Here is a 15,018-nt window from a genome sequence, read left to right as displayed (position 1 = left end):
GAACTTCTTCTTCTGAGAGCCCATGCTTTTAACTACCTGGTCATGTGGAGATGATGAAGAATGACAATGAGACCACCTTTAGGGGTTTCCTGCTGTGTGTCAGGCATTGTTTTAGGAACTTTGCATATATTACCTCATTTAATCTTCAGTGATCAGATGAGTCAAGCACTGCTGTGGTTCCTTTTTATTGATAAGAAACCAGAAGCACAAGGAGATTAGAGGAGCCAGCTGCACAACTTGGAAGCCATGGTCAGATTTGACTCTAATACAATTTTTGGCAAAAATGGATAGAAAGACCAGACATATATATGTAACGTATGTTATAACATCAAATGCGTTATGATTTATGTTCATAAATCATATGGCACTGAATCCAAAAACCATGAAACAACAGTCCGTGTTACATGTGTATTTTTAACTTTGTTTAGTTCTGTGAAATGATTGGCTTCCTAATCCAACACACCTTCACTTCAATTAGGAAGGCTAGCATTCACTATTTTAAGAAAATGAGAAGTAGGAGTCAAGGATTTTGAACGTTCAAAGTCAATGCATTACGAGCCTTGAACAATCTTTCAGAGTTAGTTTTTCTGTGACAAGGACAAATTCTGCCATTTAATTTAGATTTTAAAAGCTCTGTAAGCTACATCCACTGACCCTGTTCAAAGTTTTCCAAACAATGATCTGGCAATGTACACTGAGAACAGGATAAACAGTGGGTTCCTGTTTTGTATTTCCTGTAGATGATTGGTACGCTTTTATTTCTCTTGATATGGCTGATCGTTAAATGTTAGTTTCAGAAGAACCAACTACTTTGCTATATTTAGAGCCAAAAAATATTCAAATGGTGCACCTCCTAGGGCCTCAGGCATATTGGATCTTTTTCATGGCAATTTTCACTCCATTAAGAAATTATAATAAGCCTGAAGCCTGAAGCAAACCTGATTGTAAAGGCTAGTGGTTGAGGTCCAGAAATTCTTTTGAAACTTCTGAAACTATTTTCTCCATGGCATCTTAATGGCAGGGCTGAGAGTTTACTGCTATCTTTCAGCCAGCCTAATATAATAAAGTAGTGCTTAGATGACTGTGTTGGTTGTTTCCAGCTTCAGGTTGCAGACTACCTTAATTTAGCCATTTAACTCATTGAGTATTTGGATTTTCTTCAAGCAAGATGCCCAGGAAGGGGCTGGGGCTCAGTGGCAGAGCACTTGCCTAGCACGTGTGAGGCAATGAGTTCAAAAGTTAGCACCGCATATGAAAATGAGCAAATAAAATATAGGCATGCTTTCAAAAATAAAAGAAAAGAAAAGAAAAAGAAACTGCCCAGGGAAAGGCAGCCCCAGATGGGTTCACATTATTCTCTGTCCCTTAGCCTGGGCCTTCCAGGATAGAACCTCATTTACATCAATTTTAAGAGGAGCAGTACAAAGTTAAAGGGTGAAGAATTGAGAAGCCTTCTTCTCAGGAGTTTTTGTGTTGTTGCTGTGGACGTGAAATTTTCAGCAGGTGTCTCATCTCTAGTTTATTGACTGGAAGAAACTGAGAAGGAATCTGGAAGTTTTAACAAGGCTCATTATTAGAATTCTGTAATAAGATGGGCACTGGCCAGAAGGTAAAAATGTGAACATTTACTCTTGATTCAGAGTTCAATCCCCCACCTCTCTGCCTGGACAAAAACTACACATCACTATAGGCAGGTTACACCCTGTCATGACTGCTGCTGAGACCAGTCCAGTTCCAGCTCAGCTCCGAGGGTCTAAACAAAGATTCCCCACCACATTTTTTTTTTTTGTAAAATTGATACATCATTATTCATTTCCCAACACATCTCTCCCATATCTCTTTATTTCTGGTGTTTCCTTCTGTGATACGATAATTGTTGCTATCTTTAGTAGGCTGACTTTGCTATTTTTGTTTGTAGGTTGACTTTCCTAGTTAATGCATTCACGCCCTAACTTCTATTATGAAAAACATAAAGTATTAATATTTTAGACCCATGGAAGTAATCAAATGAGGTTGCTAAGTAACCAGAGGTGACTGGTCCAGGGACTATAGTACCCTGGGCACGCCTGACCACCTGAGAACCAAGGAGACTAATATTTTGCAGTGGCACGTGCAGCCCACATCACAGTCACCCACAGGCCACACAAACTGGAAGGGAGGTCTGGATAAGAGGGCAGGCGACATGGAGAACATTCACGCATTCAGGTTCCCATGCCCAACCTGCTTTCATTTAGAAAGAAGTTTTTATTACGCACTGGACATCAAGATTCTATAGTTCCTTCTAACTTTCGAATGCCAGTCAACTATTCTGTATTGTTCTTTGTTCATCCTTCACCTTTGTGAGTTTCAAGGACACTTTCCCAGAATTTTATGTGTACTTGTGTGATTCTAGAATTTTAGGTACATTTGTGTGACTGTTTTTGTCTATGGATATAGAAGGGACTACTCAGTTTCTCCTGTAATTTCAGTTACAATCAACACCAAAGATGTGTATGAGCTCAAAAGGTGCAGGGATTTCTTCCCAACTGCTAGCAAGCAATGCTACCGATGACTCCTGCTGGCTATCCTCTTCTTCAAGTCAGTTCTAACACTGTCTACCTGGACCTAGAATCAGGTCCCACAGGTTGAGAGCTCTATTCCCAGCCAACTTCAGATGCCAGTCAAAAACCCCAGCCTGTAAATCTGACCAACTAACTACCCTTGGGTTTGATACATTTGCGAGAGGAGTTCACAGGACTCAGGGAAGCATATTTACTGGCTTATTGTAGAGGACATTACAAAGGATGCAGATGAAGAGATGCATAGGGTGAGGTATGTGTGTAGAAGCATATTCTGGGTGAACCTCCACATGTTCGACTATCCAGAAGCCCTCTGAACCCTTTCCTTTGCGGTTTTTATGGAGACATCAGAACATAGACATGACTGATTAAATCTCTAGCCATTGGTCATCAATTTAATTTTCAGTCCCTTTCCCCTCCCTGGAAATTAGGGGATAAGACTGAAAATCCTGCTTTGGTCTTTCCAGTGACCATTCTGCATCATGAAGCTACCTGGGAGAGAGGTCAGCTGTAAGCCAGGAAACAAGGAAACAATATTAACCCTTAAAAATTAACTTTTGTGATCCTGGCATAGTAATTTTGGAAATGTGGTACAGATTATGGGGTTCATTCATTCATTTCTTGAATGACAAAGCAAAGATATTTTTCATCCTGTGTGTTGGTAACTTTGAAGTGTTGTACACATTTACAAAGAGCCCGTGAAAAAGAGTACATTTTAATGCATTGTTAGGCTATTACAAGCATTCCGTTGCCCAGTGGTCAAAGAGGTTACACAGCCTCTTCCAGATCAGCATTCGTAAGACCAAACCCCCACCTTCCTCAGCTTCTGACTCCTTGGTCACACCAAACTCTCCTTTACCTTTACTAGAAAACAAGATTGCAAACTTCCCAGTTTCTCAAACGGTGACTAATAATTCATTGTATGTTCACAACTAGTGAATAGTGCAGATATGAGAGAGGGTTTCACTCATGGGAATGAGGCTGATGATGTGACACTTTATGCATGTCTGTCTGCCTGCTCATAAACTATTTTACGAACAACATCAGGAGTGGTTTGCAGAAAACCAAGTGGTGTAACTGTCTACCGATACAAATATATAATTTTCTCAACAACCTAATCAAAAGAAATATGTACTAGGGACCTCACCTGAGGGATTAATACACCCCAAATAGAGTAACATGTGGTTCTGAAAAAGGTCTAGAGATATGTTAAATGTGTACAAGTGACTAGATTTGTTTCAAATCCATTTTTAGAAGGCAAATGTAAATTATTAAGACAAAAGAATTATTATACCCCAAGGGAAAAACAAGTGGCATCTGCCTTTTAAGAAAGATTTTAAACCAAACAAGTGGCTAGAGAGCAATACATTTCAGAGATTTGTCTGGCCTAGAAATAGCTGCTTAATTAGAATACATAGCTTTTTTTTTTTTTCTTTTTACAAGCAAGATACTTTTTTATTTCACAAATAACAAACATAACAAAATGCATCTGTTTGTTACTTGATATCTCATGAAGAATTTAATTAATCATTTATTTTTCAGTAAATTCATATGGAGCACTTACTTTTGCCAGGCACAAAAACAATACCTGTGTGGGAAATCAACCAGAGTGGAAAACCAGGCCAAGAGGCTATTGGAGGAGAAATGCACTAGGAATCCATCGCTCAAACAAATGCAACAGAGGTTGAACTAACAGGGAGTGAGGAATGTGATTCTTCAAGAGTTAAACGTGAGGAAACTTGTTCTAGGTGGGTGGATCAGGGAAGGCCCAAGGCAGTAACTGCTGAGTGAAGCAGGCAGGGGCTCCAATCCCAGGGTACCACACTTGCAAAGGCCCTGAATGTGGAACATTCCAGGACTTGAAAGAAGGCCAGAAAAGCTGGAAGAAATAAAGCTAGAAGCAGCATCGTGGAACTATGAGTGAAGATTCTGGAAGACAAGAGATCATGAGGGACTTAAATAGGGCACCATAGAAGACTTATCTTAAGTTTTATATGATATTTAGCAACTGTTGCGTATGCTCAATTTCAAAGGGAATTAAATGCCAGGAAAAGCTGTGTACTGGTTATATCAACAGCAGAGATAGTTTTTAAATACACAGGAATTCAGACTGTAAGCTTAAAAACAATAAAGTTTAACAAGAGAGTAGAGTTTTAGCAAAGGTTCGAGAAGTTCCCTCTGTATAATGTCTTGCGTTTGATAATAGTCCTTTAACCTTTCGTTAAAGATTTTCGGCAACTGGGAAAAGTTCAGCAACAGCCTAACCATGTTCCATGTGGCAGCAAATCACCTTCTAATGAACAATCACTTACCATCAACAACCAGGCGTAACAACCAGGCTTAGGAGTAATTGGTCATGTGACTTGACGACTTTCAAGTGATGACATCAGCGGATGTGAAGGATGGGTGTTTCCAAACATCATTTATAAAAGCCCAAGTAAAAGCATAGATTTAAAAATTAGTAAGGGTTTATCATCCAATTTCTCTGCCCACATTTCAGGACACCAGCTGAGAGAGCTTGAGTGACTTGCGTGACTCATCTAAAGTCCTCGACCTCTCAGGTTTTCCCCAGGCCTCTGTGTGTTGCTCCACACAAAAAAAAATTGAGGTTCACGTAGATGACCCAGCAGATTCTCAGTGCGTGATGCCATTATGCATCGTTACTCTTAATGCTCAAATGTCACTCTGTTGACCATGGTTGAAGCAAACAAGTGTAAAAGGTGTGGTTCCACTTAATTTAGGCTTCGTTTTGCATCATTTTGCATAATTTCAGTGATCCATTCCTTCCTTTAATCAGCTTTATCTGATTTCTATAGTCTCTATAGTAAGAGAATCTGACTGCCTTTTCAATACATCTTTGAAACTCATGCCAGGGTTTCAGACGGTCTTGCTGTCTCTCCCTAAACACTAAAACATTTGACTAAGAGAATGACACATTGTTCTCCTGGAATATTAGACAATGCTACTAAACTGACATGGGCCACAAAAGCCTTCCAACATCTATAGTGCAATTCACTTTTCAAAGGACTTTAGGAGAAAAAAAAATGTGCCCTAGAAAACAATATTCATGGGAAAACTACATTCACTTCCTTCCTACTGAGGTCCTCTCAAATAATAGGAAGTGATGAGGAATCAATTGAGAATTTTGAGTTCTCTTGGGAAAAAAAAAATTTAAACAACTCAGAGAAGCTCTCAAAATACGTGTATTCGAGAAATCACGCACACAAAGGTCCCTGGAAATCATCATGGTATCTAAAAATAATTGCTAAATTCCACCATATATAGACAACTACCCAGTTGCTCAAAGATATTTTGATTATTTAACCAATGTGTGTATAGCACTTACAATAAACAGACTTTTCTATGATCTTTACAAATAACAATTTTAATCATCACAACCACCAATAAGACAGGTCCTCTTACAGAGGAGAAAACTGAGGCCCAGGGAGGATAATTGGTCCAAGGTCACACATAAATGATAGGACCAGGATTCAGTCACCCTAGTGACAGACTGCTTTAAACTATTATCCTTCTTTAAAAATTTTCTGAAACAATCAACCAAAAATGTGAGAAGTAAAGCTACAGATGATCATTTTTCTGTTGTTGTTAGGGAATTTTTGTTTAGCCTTTGGGTTTTTGTCTAGTTTTGTTTTGTTTTTGATGCTAGGGATTAAACCCCGGGTCTCATGCATGCTAGGCAAGTGCTCTACACCCTAGCCCTGAATTGAAAGTTTTAAATGTCAATAGCATGAACCCAGTGAAGATTTTATTTTTATGAAGCATTCCTTAACACACAGTGTTCTAGGGCCACCTGAAAAAGTGAGGAGTCATTTGACAAACTGATGAGATTATACAAACTCAAAGCTAATGTGCTCACTTATGTAGCACGGAAAATAAGTTCTCTCTCCTCCAAAATCCGGCTCTCACTCGCCAGTTCTAATTGAAGAGTTATTTGGGTTAATAAGATCCCCCTCTTGGGGTATAAATACCCACTAGAATGATTTGGGATCTGTATACTATGCCTTAGTGTACATTGTTTTAATTAGATAAATACTTAGAGTTGTCTCCATTCTTATCGTGTAGAAGGGAGACAAGGAAATGTACAATAAACTGCCTTTCAATACTTTTTTTTTTGCTTTTCTTCTCTGTCTAAAAGGTTATTTCTGATCTATCCTCTGAAACTAATCCTGTTAAGTAGAGTTTGCAACTCTCAGTTAACATGGCCACTGGGTCCACTCTTGACTTACTCCTAGATTCTCACAAGCAGGTTCTTCTTCAGAGCCTGAATCTCTGCCAAGATAATTTGCTTAGTATTCTTGTTCCTTTGAGACTAAGGATGTGCTCTGCTTTATCCAGCCTTCCTTTGAACTCCAGAAATGAAGTAGCTAGGACCTCCATCATACCTGCAAGAGCATGGGGTGCCTCCTTCCCAGCTCCCACCACTGACGCATTGGCCATTGCTGTGTGGTTCCCTCCTTCTCCACCATCTCCAAGAGTACTGGTTCCCAGATCCTGAGCAGCTTCCCCTCACTAGAAATTGTGTCTGGTTTCTTAACCCTTTCACATCTGGTCTGATCAGTCCTACTGGCCATAAACTTGAAGCATTTATTTGTACATTGAGATCACCTGGGGAGCATTTTAGATAAGATGCTTAGGTCTCTTTCAGATTGATTAAATAAAACCCTAGGAGCAAGGGCAACATACTGGCATTTTTCAGATAAGTATTCTATCACCCAAGGATAAGAGACCACTTTATATCAGTTTTTCTCAGCTTTTACTATGCATGCACAGAGCCTAGGTATTTTATTAAACATACATAGTGATTCAGAAGGTCTGGATGGTGCCTGAGATTTTGCATTTCTGACAAGATCCCAAGTGATGATATTAACTTTAATCCATGGACCCCTTTTTCAAATAGCAGGGGTTAAGGCCAGTGGTTCTCAAAGTATGGTCAACAATCATCCAAGAACTTGTTAGAGATGCAGAATTTCAGAACCTTCCACAGACATACTGAATCGGAAACTCTGGAGGTGGGTCAGAGCAACCTGTAGGTTTACAAACTTTCTAGGTGATGATGCTACAGTTTGATAACTACTGGTCTAGATGGCCCCATCCAGTAGAAATATAATGGAAGTCAAATATGTAATTTTTAAAGGTCTAGTAGCCATATTTTTAAAAGTATAAAGAAACCAGTAAAACCAATCTTAACATAGTATCTTTTTTAACCCAATATGTCCAAAATATTGTCACTTCAACATGTAATTGATATGAAAATCAATGTGATAGTGTACATTTTTTATATTGCCTTCAAAGTCCAGCATGCATTCTACACCTATATTACATTTCAGTTCTGACTAACCACATTTTAGGAACTCATTAACCACCATATTGGAAAAGCAAAGCTCTGGGCTTAAGTGATAATTAAATGAATTTTATTGAATGATTGCTATGTCTCAGGCATTTCTCCAGCATTTTGTGTGCAAAATTCATATAAGCCATGCCACAGTTCGGTGGATTAGTGCTGTTATTGTCCCCATCTTATACAACAGTGGGGGTATACCAAACTTTTCTTAATATTTCACCAATATAAAAAAGCTCACTCCAATATAATCCTTATACAATTATTTTAAATCAATGTATTTGTTTAAAAAGGGAGAGGGAAATAAAAAATAAACAAAATAATTAACTTTCATATAATTAGAACCATTCTTAAGATGTCAATATTAACAAGATAAAAGAACAGTTGGATAAGTAAAAAAGTTAGAACTATAATAATCTTTTAAAATACGCTTAAAGTCCAATTTGTATTTTTGTTGAAAGGTGCTATGGATGGGCTGTTTGGACAGTCAGGATCCTCATGGAACAGAAAATGTTAGCGAGGCACAGGGCAAGATAGAAGTCTTCCTAAACAGGAGCACAAGTGACTAGCAGGGCCACAACCACTTCCTTCAAGTGCAGATTTTGACAGAATGTGACTAGGTAAAAGTGAGGCAATGGGCTTCCATTAGGATTGGCCAGGAGAACAAGCAGTTCCGAATTTAAAAATAATAATTGACATAGTATCTAATTGTTAATATTTATTTATTTCATTAACATCCATAGTTTCTTAAGGAAGGTCAATATTTTCCTTTTTTGTTATATACTATTATAAGGAGGAAAAAAGTATACACACATTTTTTTTAAATGTGTCTTCCTGAGCATAGGCTTCCAATTTTTACCAGTAGAATTACCATTCAACAAGTAAGATGAATATTCTAAATTGATATTCATACCTATAGGTGTTTAAGATATGGTAGTGTGTTTAAAATAAAGAGAGAAATAGAGAATGCATTATTCTACAGTGATTTTTTAAAAACTTAGTATATACTTTTAAGCAATTCAGTTTATTTTAAAGTTCTGATTAGATCTTCCAAACTTAAGTTATAGTTCTTTCTTTAATTGAAATATCTGCCTGATTTTAATAGAAAATGTAATCAGCTGAAGGATTTCACTATTTTAACATACTACTTGAAATAGTAATGTTTTCCTGTTGTTACGCGTCAGCATAATCGTCAATGTTTTCTATAATCAGCTCCACTGACTTTGATGGCAAGGGAAGAACTGGATTTGATATGAGCATCAGTAGCCAATCCTCGTAAAATTAATTATGACATTTACTGAGTTAAGATTGGGGGCGCTTCCTGCACCTGCTGAGTAAGGCAATGGTTTCTGACTGCCTAAGCACACTCTTTGTTATGGGGAGCAGCGATTGGAAAAGATTCAGGAATTTCACCTACATGGAATAAAAGCTTTTACAAAAATTCTTGGGTGTTTTCTTGGTAGGGGAGCTGCTTTTCCTTCTTAGTTGTGATGACACAACACGTATCCCTTCCTTTAGCCTTGGTAGAAAGAAATCTCAGTCTTTAGCTGCTGTGATTTGAATAAGACTCATCTTGTGGAAAAAGGGCTGAGAAATGTAACAACATCTGTGTGTGTTAATGCTTGCATGGTTATATGCTATAAGCTTCTGAAGGCAGGGGCTCTGCTAATTCTGCCCACCGTGGTATTCTCAGAGCTGCCTGGCATACGCTGGCCTCAGAAATGCTTGCCACACGAGTATTTGATGAATGAATGAACGCAGCTTCTGGATCTTAGCTATTAATTCTAGAAACAAAATGAAAGTTCGAAGTGTGCCAGTCATCAACGATGACCCAATCTGAAAGATTTCTTCATTGGCCTATGGGACAGAAGCAGGGATCAGCGTCTGTCTGCATCATGTCACTGAATGGTCCCCAGTCTTTGCCAACAGATAAGAAATGTCAACAGCTTAACCCAGTAGCTTTCAAAAATAGCATAGTTGATGAAACTGGAAATTTAGGTGGGTGCTGGAAAGAAACCATTTGTCTCCAGCCTTAAGAATAGGCTGACAACAGTTATTTCTACATGACATCGTGTTTTAAGACCCGTATAAGTAAGCCAGTAGATACAGAAGAATAGTCTTCCTTCTCATTAAGCCACATCTTATTTTCAACAGATCAGGTAAATCATTTTGAAAACTTGAGGGTTGTGGCAGGGCACTGGGTTTCTTTAAGATTCTAGTTCAAGTTTTTGTGTGTGTTTTCAATAGGGCTGGCAGTTTTCCTCAAAATTTAAATGAATATTTGCACAATGAACCGAGTTGTTGTGGGTTTCCTGGTTGGTGTTTTTTTTACCCCCTGGGGTGGGGGGTGGCGACTGGATTCGGGTAAAGCATTTCCATCACTTTGCAGACAACTCCGGCTGCTGTTAATGCTGAAAATAGCTCAAATGCTCTCTGAACAGTAGCACCACCCAGCAGCTGGGATTCTTTCCCTCTCTTATTTGCCTTCTCTCCTGCCCTTTTTTCCCCTTCAGACTCTTGGATTGGACTTAATCTTAAACCTCTGGAGTTCAAGACCTTTTAAAAAGGGCTAAATAAACAACCTCTACATGTAAAAGGCCACTACCTCCTACTTCCTCTGTTTAGAGCAACTGTGAAACTCAGCTGTCTCTAGGTAAGATTTTTATTCTGGCATTATTTGTTTTCTGATATGTTCATGAGTAATGTTTTTCAAATAACTTATTTCGAGTGCAAATAAGGGGAGCCTGTGAACGATTCCCAGGTGAAATGCTGTGTTCCAGGTTACAGCAATAGCATCGGTGCGTTTCTGTGGCTGTAATGTTAAACATTGCCTGAAGCTGTCCATGAGACTAGCCTGCTATACAGTAGCGGAGCGCTGCGTCAGAACTCTAATTAAGCCTGGCTGCCACGGCACTGAGAGGACCTCTCAGACATCATAATTTTGTTGTTTAGACTGCTTTCTTATTTTTAACCTTCTAAAGGCACTTTCAAAAAAGAAAAATGCAACTACCTGAATAAAGAAAATATGTTAGTAATGTTCTTAAAGGACAAGGAGGTAAGTATATTATGTTCTTTCATTGTGGTGCTGGTCATGGCTGGTTGGGAATTAGACCAGTGGGGTTTGGAAGGGGGATTGGCTTTTTTTTTTTTCTGGTCTCCTTGGCTGTTGTTTTGTATATTTCTGTTATAATTTAAGTGATTTAGTTTTGACATTCCTAACCTAAGCTGAATCTTACTGAAGCTGCTTGCTAGGTACATTTGCTGGGATTTTCTCTAATGTGACAATGAAATATTTTAGGTAATTTTCTGGGCTTCCTTTCTCCTCCTTCTTAGGCTTGCACTTGACATTTTGCAAAGTACTTTGATCTGTGGACTTTAACTTCAAACATAGCATTTACTTTGATTGTTTTTACTATGTTCTGTAAAAAGCACCCCCCCACACACACACACCCTTTTTTTCTTGTTTATTTAATGCTTCGATAGCATTTCCTTCAAATAATTTATTGGTTTCAGTTTTCCTCAGTTCTATGTCTTAGATTTTATTTCTATAAAAAGCATCAACTGAAAGGAAAGTGTTTTCTGCAAAGTTCTCTCACTACATAGGCTTTATGGCAACTTGCTACACCCCTCCAGGTAGATGTCTAAAAACAAGTTGTAGATGTCTAAAAGCAAGTCGCAGATGACAGGACACAGAACCCACTCTGTCAACCCCTCACTCTAGCGTCCTGTCGCCTCAAAATTACCGTGTGCCTTAGGGCCTAACTGTTGCTTTTTTTAACATGAGCACTGAAGTTCTTGGAGTTCAGAGATTTTTTTTTTTTCCAAAGAAGTATATTGGTATCACAGACCACATTTCAAAAGAAAACATGTATTTAAATACATAATGATCTTCTGAATAACAAAAATTTAAAAAGGAAGAACAAGAAAAATAAGAAGAAAAGTAAAAAGAATGGGAGAAAAAAACTGAAAAAAAAAAAAAAAAATCTTCTGTAGCCCAAAGAGTCTTTTGCTATGTGAGGGATAAGATGTATATATATATATATTTTTTTTCCCCCCTTAAATGGGCAAATGTAGCACTTGCTAGCCCATTCAATCACCTCTTAAATATTCTCATTATTTTAAAGAAAGCTCATGTGTGCTACTATACTTGACTGTTACCCTTTTCTTTCCTACCCAAGGGCAGAGTATTTTCAAAGTTTCTAGCCACACACTGAGTTTGACATTTCCTGGCAAAAATGTCGCTGCACATTTTGTTGGAGGCTAGGGACCAAATGAGCCTTAATCCTGTCAGGAGACTAAGTCCCACACTGTGGCTCCACTGAGGTGACAGTCTGCAACCTGTACCCTGCACCTTGCTAAGAAAGGAAGGAAGCAAGTGACTACAGGACCAGACTTCAAAGAGGGTGGAGCTATGGAGTCGGCCATGGGAACAGGCCTGCCCACCACCCTCAAGAGAACATGCTTTATGATCCCTGGAATTTAAATCCACATAGTAGAAAATTCTAGAGATGCTTAGAATTTTTTAAATTTCCCAAACCAGTACATTTCATTGCTTCTTTCCCACTCCCTTCAAATCTTCATGATAAAGAGCCTATCAATCATCACACTTCTTTCACTTCTTTATGGTCAGTATTTTAAATCCCCCAGTTATTTTGAGCATAGTGCTGTACTGCTTTCCTGGAATATTGGGGGGTTCAGAATACTCTCCCCATTTAGTACTGAGAAGGCTTGGTTCAGCAGTGCCGTGTGCAAATTTATTATAGTACAAGTTCAGTTGCAAAATCAAATGGCTTCAGGATGAAATCTTTCACAAATGGTAGACGGCCATCCCAATCCCAGGCAAGACTTTTACTTGCCCTATTCTGTTGCATCCCCCCTTCTCCCTATTTCTTTTTACCTTTGACTTCCTTTGAAACTTTGGATTGTTCGAATGTGAAACTCAAGGTGAAAGCTAGCCAAAGCCACTGAGCTTCACACACAGGTTCCACATGAAAGAAGTATTTTACTGAGCCTTGCTCGAAACTTGGCCCACATTTGCCCAAAGTTTCGTGAATGTCAGGGAGCCTGGTTTTGAAACATGATCCAAAGCCAGGTGACTTCTGGCGACTTTGAGACTTTGTTGTATAAGTAGAGAATCTGTCAAACAAGGACATTCCTTATTTCCATATCTTCTACTGTAATTTCCTGTGTATACACCTTTTTTTTTTTTTTTCTATATGTTCTCTGATATTTTAAAGCCAATTCAATTCTACTATGAACTTTTATAGCTGTGGTATTTAAGCATTGGCAAATAGCAGTCTACATTTTGAATTCCAGCACAGTCTGAACCACAGTGGTGTGAACATGTTGGTATAATTTAGCAGAAGGAAGTCAGTCCCAGGAGAGGCATGGAATGTCTTTCTTTGCTTAAATATACCTCTGTACTCGTGAGGAACAAACAGTAACATTTTGTCCAGGTCTATCCACTTGACAGTATGCCTTTTGTTCACTCTCCAAAGGTGGTGTCAAATATATTGGTGGAAAAATAATAAACTTCCAGATATTTTTTTTCACCTGCTCAACTGTGACACTCCTAGGGAACATTGTAAGCTTTGAAAACTTCAGTACTGTTACGGGTAACATAAGGCATACCAAGAAGAAAGAAGTACTCTGTAGAGTCAGTTTCCCTCAGGAAAGCTTGGCTACCTAGAAGTATGTTAGCAGTCAAATGGAACCTTGTGAGTGTGTGTGTGTGTGTGTGTGTGTGTGTGTGTCAGGTGGGGGTGTTGAAGGGTAGAGAAAGAAGGCATTTGTAACTTTGTTCAGCAAATCTGTCACATCAGAAACAAAAGCAATCAAGCCTATGATCTGAAAACATTCTTTTGTTGATAGCAAATTTGTGTTGGCTGAACACTGAAATTTTTTTGGACTATTTTTCTCATTAAAGGACATCAAGCATTAGGATTCCAGACATAGTAAATAATCCCTAATAAAAATAGGACCATTTGGAAGAAATAACTAGTTGTAGATGAACTCACATGAGTCAGTCTCAGAAAGATCTTCATGATTCTATGGTGATCATAAGATGAAAAGTCACCGAGGAAACTAGAATTTCACTTGTCAGTTTATTCATTAGAAGATGTGTGAATTCAGTGCAAGGACTTTTGTAAAAATGAGTTAGTGACTTCACTTTTGTAAAAATGAGTTAGTGACTTCACTTTAGATTTAGTTGCACTGAATTTAGTGACACTTATAAATTCATGATAAAATTAAATTGCTGTCAAATTTCATTTTGAAATTTTTATAGTCACAACATGTACCGGAGATTGAACCCAGGGCTTTATCTCTGACCTGCATCCCCAGCTTTTTTTTTTTTTTTCTTTTGAGACAGAATCTCAGTAAATTGCCCTGATTGGCCTAGAACTTGAGATCCTCTTGCTTCAGCCTCCCCAGCCTCCCTGGTCACTGGTACTATAGGTGTGCACCACCATGCCCTGCTAACAAAATATACTTTTACTAAAGATATTGCTGACATTCTAGCAGTTGACTTGAAGAATGATTATAATTGACCCTATATTAGGTAAACATTTGAAGCCAGCAATAATAGGGCTTCAGGTCCCTGGTACAGCATTTGTCAATAGATCTGATTTGAATGTATCTAAACTGATATAATGAGCAGAGGAAAAGAAGATGCTCAAATGGAAGTTCTGGAGAAAAAAAAAATCCAGAATCATCCTACAAAGTAGGGTCTAACTAAATACATCAAGGTATAAGAATTTGCTCTTTTTAAGTATTCATCATCCATAACACAAGGGAAAAGCCAAAATCACCAGATTGAAAATAAACACAAACTTGTGCACATGCAAATACTCTCTAAATCTTAAAAAAAAAAAGACCTTATTTCACAAATGACCTTGTTTGTCAATTGAGAGTAGAAAAGTCGGTGACTTAAATATGTTTTTCTGTTTACAGTCAGAAAAAAAAATGGAATCCATGTAATAATTACCCTCCAGGATATATACTATGACCTCAATTAATGTATAAAACACATTTGTTTTCTATAAAAATATTAGTATAGTTCTGATCTGGACATGAGGACACCAAATAGAATCCCTCCCCTTC

At 38.2% G+C, this 15,018-nt stretch overlaps 1 protein-coding gene across 10 annotated transcripts in view; it reads left to right on the top strand.

Moving 5' to 3' along the window:
- SORBS2 (sorbin and SH3 domain containing 2) overlaps nucleotides 1-15,018 on the top strand; it is a 203,373-nt gene that overhangs the window by 24,280 nt on the left and 164,075 nt on the right. For 7 of the 10 annotated variants that reach the window (XM_079141879.1, XM_079141875.1, XM_079141881.1 and 4 more), the window contains exon 2: nucleotides 10,431-10,570. The gene's annotated coding sequence lies outside the window, so the exon portion shown is untranslated. Of the gene's footprint in view, nucleotides 1-10,430; nucleotides 10,571-10,697; nucleotides 10,973-15,018 lie in introns of all 10 variants that reach the window. The other 3 variants (XM_079141882.1, XM_079141878.1, XM_079141910.1) reach the window with 1 other exon arrangement.

The sequence above is a fragment of the Sciurus vulgaris genome, assembly GCF_902686455.1.
Source record: "Sciurus vulgaris genome assembly, chromosome: 5".
NCBI classification, from domain to species: Eukaryota; Metazoa; Chordata; class Mammalia; order Rodentia; family Sciuridae; genus Sciurus; species Sciurus vulgaris.
The sequence above is the reverse complement of the archived record's forward strand: the minus strand, read 5'-3'. Positions and strand labels throughout refer to the sequence as shown.